Raw genomic sequence first — 5,287 nt, forward strand, 5'->3', positions numbered from 1 at the left:
CCATGAAGTTAGTCAACGAAGAAGAAGTTAGCAACGTGAAGTTAGCTAGCCAATTAAGTATAACTTTTTACGTGCGTACATAAGTACACAGACTTGTTTTTTCTAAAATTATATATGCTTCGCCCCTTCTCCATGGCGAAAAAGGTCTATAACCAGCAGTGCGATGTTAAAGGCCGAATCAACCAACAATGTTATGTTTATATATAACACCACAGTTATAGTAAAAATATGTGGGGTTATTGGGTATACAAGAGAAAGAACTTTACTTTGGGTTCGTAATCCGTTAAAAAGTCCATTTATTTACAGTAACTGCTTTATAAGTGAACTTTCTTTTTATAAGTAGCACCTAACATCTTACTTGGAATGGATTTGGAACAATGGAGAAAATATTGTGGAGATTGATCAATATAGACTGAGTTTATGAAAATCAATTTTTATCGTCATGCGTATCAATCTATGAGTGATACTCACATATATTTATTTTGCAAAAAATGAATTGAATCCAGTTTATTACTTTTGCGATAAGTGGTAGCGGATGAACTGAAACGTATAATCAACAAACGGTAAATACTAATATTTCATTGGAAACGCGATTCTTAACAAATAAATAATAATAGTAAGCAAATCAGTTGTTTGAAAGGCGATCGTTATCAGGTTTAATGGCCAATTAATCGTGATATCTTAACGTTTTAGAAACGAGTAAAGAGATTAAGTATTGAAAGGAAAAGAGCATATGAGGAGTCACTTCAGATGATATATATACTTATTTACATAAATTAGGTATATCTATTAAATTTTAGTTTTCATTAAAATTTGTATGTTTATTAAATTAATAATTAATACTAACAATAAGTAAAACAAAATAATTATAGAGCAATTTTCTGATCACTTAACATCCAACGTATAAGTAAAAAAATATAGATATCGTATGACATTATAATTAAAAATAGACGATAGTAAAACTCAACTTGGTTGACATGCCCTAAGTCAGTTTTATTTTCAAATTAAACTGAATTTGTTGTAAATTACTTATGTTAATAAAAACCTCTATTCACAAATAGTACAAGCATTAGCGGTGGTGCTGGTCGGAGGATGCTGGCAGCCCGTACGCTGCCATATTCAGCACACACCCTAGATGTGCTCTGGCATCCCAAAGGTAGCGGCCCTATGTGCTTGCCTTTTATTATTTCATCCATCTCTAATAATAATAATAAATTCTTTATTGTACACCAAAATATAAACAAACAGTAGTAATAACAAAAAAAAGATGTACAAAGGCGATCTTATCGCTGAAGAGCGATTTCTTCCAGATAACCTTTGGGCACAGGATGGGCACTCTAATCACTTTTATGTGATTTATTTAGCGGGTGATAGTCTACTCACTCGGAGGAGCACTCATGCTCTTCGGGGACGCTGTAATACCTGCGTAACGCATCTTTAGTAGCCCTTAGGCAATTAAGTAGCCCTTAGTTGCCTAAGGGCTACTAAAGATGCTGTTAAAAAATGTCTATTATGCTTCCAAATAAAGCTTCATGACAGACAATTAAAAGGAAGACGAATTTACTTTGAGTTTTAGTCACAGGCGCCTTTTGCCCCTTTAAATATCAATCCCTTAAAGATAATAAAGTAAAAGCGTGATACATTAATACCTTTAGATAAAATAATAAATACTACCATTTGATTTTATCATAATTTTATTTTATGACGCATTAGACGCGGTAGAGTAATTTATGTAATTACATTTCTAGACACAGTTCTCAGTCGGATAATAAATCAATTAACTAGTATTCTCATTAACAGAGCGCTGTTATCGGGAATCGAACCCGAGACCGGTCGCCGTCGCGTGCGCAAGGTGAAAGTGCTCCTTCGCACACATTCGCGTTGGTTGGAGGATATTTGATGCAGTTTTATGAATATTTATTTTCATTAGGTAACTATAGTTATACTTGAAATATTATTCATAATAGTTAATAGTTTTTATGTAATAAAATTGACTTTTTAATCGACTTAAAAAAATGTTTAGGTTATAAATTTGACGGTATACATTTTTTTATCGGTATCATCTCGTAAATTTCTAATGAGTGTACTGATTTTGATGATGATTTGTTAATGCGTAAGTTGGTGCTTATCGTGTAGCAATTTAAATTTGAACGGGATCTGACGACTACTTTTTGAGTTACATTCAATAATGTTTCGATGTAAATGAAATGAATTTAATCGTTGTTTGTTGGTTTTTAATGGATTTTTTATTCAAACAATCATAAAAATAAAAAAAATCATCTTAATTTTTTAAACATACTTATGTTTTTTAACATATGTATTTATTATTTTCATATTGCTAATAATGGATCCTCCACTTTTATTTTATAGATAATAAATATTCACTGATCGATTTCCTCCGTGTGAATACACACATGTATCACACCATACGTGATACTGGCAAAGTTATCTATCCTGTCTCTGCACTATGGAAAGCTAAAAAATAGATGATTGAATATAAAATATATTTGTATTGAACACAACTAACATCATATGTATAAAAGCTTTAACTTCATCTATACGTTTAGACCGCCATGTAACTAATCTAATATAGATAATAATATTATTCTTTAGCAAGCTTTAGCTTTTAAAGCCCTTTAAACAAATAATTTAAAGAAGCTGTGTAACCGTCAAAAGCTTTTGCAGGTTTCTTTTGTACAAGTTGGTAACTTGCGACAAAAATGTTGAAATTTGTGTTATGTTCATCATGATTTCTGTTATGAGAGTAATTTATACTTTTACAATTCGTTTTGTTACTTTTGTATTCAAATAAGTATTCGACATTTAAAATTTTTGGTATTCTTTGTAAATATTTATTTGTTCTTTTTTTACAACTACTTTTTTAAATCACACGTTAAATATGTGATTTAAAAATTCATAATACTAAAATATAATTTCGTCCTTTGAAGTAACTTTCGATCTGATAACAAAATAACGGAACTAGGGCTGCTATGACTTCAATTATAATTGTTACCTTCAAATGTAAACCTCAAAGTTAAAACTTACTTTTCTCAAATATGAATACAACGAAAAATATAAATTCATATATGTAACAAAAATGAATATTTGATTAAAACTTTCTTTAATATTACGAATTAATTTATATTTTATTTACCGGGATTTTTTATTAAATAAAAATGACTGTCTATCCAAATACGTTTTAAAAAGCCCTTTGCTATGCCCCTCAAATGCCCAATGCTCCAAGCTCCAAGCTAAATGGCAGCCCTAGTTATAACGAAACACAAGTCAAGTCGGTGCTATTGCTAGCTGTCAGCGGCCTTGTCCCGATACCTCGCAGCACGATAAGGAAGCGACAGCACGTCCAGCTATTAATGTTTTAGCCTACTATTATAATGCGTGAGGATAATATAGGAATGTTCTCGAACATTGATTTATGAAGGACTATCAAATTTGTAACACTACACATTAGTGTTAATGCCTTATCGAACGTCTTAAGTGAATTTCCCTTTAAAGTGGATGTTTGAATCATATGCATGCATATGGGCAGGTATATATTTGATATATTTATTATATATATTTATATTATTCGTTCCTTTATTTGAGCTGTCTTTGTGTTACATATCAAATTTGAAGCTGCAATTTCAAGAGAGCAAAAGCGCTTTCAGCGCTGAGTTTCCAAGTGGTTTATTGGTTTTTTTCTTCTTTTAATTCATCTCTTGTTTCGTAAAGGAAAACCTGCATATTTCGTATGGAAGCGTAACATCAGTAATATGATGATTTTTGTAATCCTTTATCAAAATAAGAATAACTTTACCACAAAAGTAGGACAATCACAGGCTGACAGAGTATAATAAAAAACAAAACATAATCGATAGAAATATATCGTTAATAAGTCATAAGACGACGAACGTAATAGACGTAAATCCAAACGCGCATTGATGTTAAACGGTAAACCCGATTACTCGCATCCTTAACGCAATTATCCTATAAAATCCGAGTATGCAAATACATGCATGTTTAAATCCGACGCTCATTTAGTTATTGTATCCAATTAAGGCGCGTGTTTATCATAATGGTGTACGGAGAAAGCTGGTATGTATGCCAATAATAGTACAATTACACTGGAACATTGGAATGGTTGTTCTGTGTACTCATATATGAGATCGCGTTTTCACCTGAGTTTAGTTTAGATGAGTTGACAAACTAATCTAGCAACTTGTTTGACAATTATTTCAGAGATTCTAAGAAATGTTGCGTAATAATAAATACATTTGTGTTCATAAACTAAATATATATTCTTATTTCACAAGTGAATAATATGTGGACAAGTTACTTGCTAGCATTTTTTGTTGAATGAATGAACAACAGTGAATAACAGTGAATTGAATTTTACTAATAAAAATATATAAAGGATGTTTTTCAAACCATGAGCCAAACTTCCATTATATTTATTCATATGGGTTAAATAGAAGAAGTAGATTTAAAACAGAAACAATAAACACTCCCATCCAGACTTCATAATAATTTTTACATTACTTACATGTGTAAGTACTGCATATATATGATATAAGTTCAAAATACATAAATTAAAATGGAACAGCGAACGCAAGTCTTCACTAACGATATCCGCATATGTGGTAGCGAATAGATAAGATTAAATTGATTTAATTCTCGTGTCTTGTAGTCCGATGTGGAGATAAGTCCCGATTGGTTCTAAGATCTTGTTAACATAATTAATATGCGAGCGTCTTATTAATATTACTGGCGGACTGACTCGTATCGGGTATTAAGCTTATGCTAATGTTCGTTTGCTTCTTTTCATACTTTTTATGTCCTTTCATCGAATTGATTTCTTTAAATTATTATTATATAATATCTGAAATATAGGAAGAATTAATTAAATTAGCCTTCATTAATTAAGTAAATAAATTATGGTAAATTTAGACATCGTTGGTAGTTTCCTAATATAGATTCTGTTGAGAAGAATCTGTGAAACTCTTTTTTGAAAAATTCAAAAGTCACGACAGCCTAAAATGTAATTAGTTTGTGTGGGATCCGGAAGTTTACACAACACACGAAAAGACACGTCCCAAACCCAATTATATTTGTATGGCCCAAACAAATATTTGTCATAAGCGGACTACAATCAGTTATTGTGACTATGGCGCCAATTCCGTGGCCAGTTCATAGTCATCTGAAATTGATAAATCCGATTCTAATGATTCTTCCACAATAAGGTTGGTGTTGTCATAATTTCGTGATTTGACTTGGGTATTCAATTGAAATA

The sequence above is a fragment of the Melitaea cinxia genome, chromosome 15 (genome assembly GCF_905220565.1).
Source record: "Melitaea cinxia chromosome 15, ilMelCinx1.1, whole genome shotgun sequence".
NCBI classification, from domain to species: Eukaryota; Metazoa; Arthropoda; class Insecta; order Lepidoptera; family Nymphalidae; genus Melitaea; species Melitaea cinxia.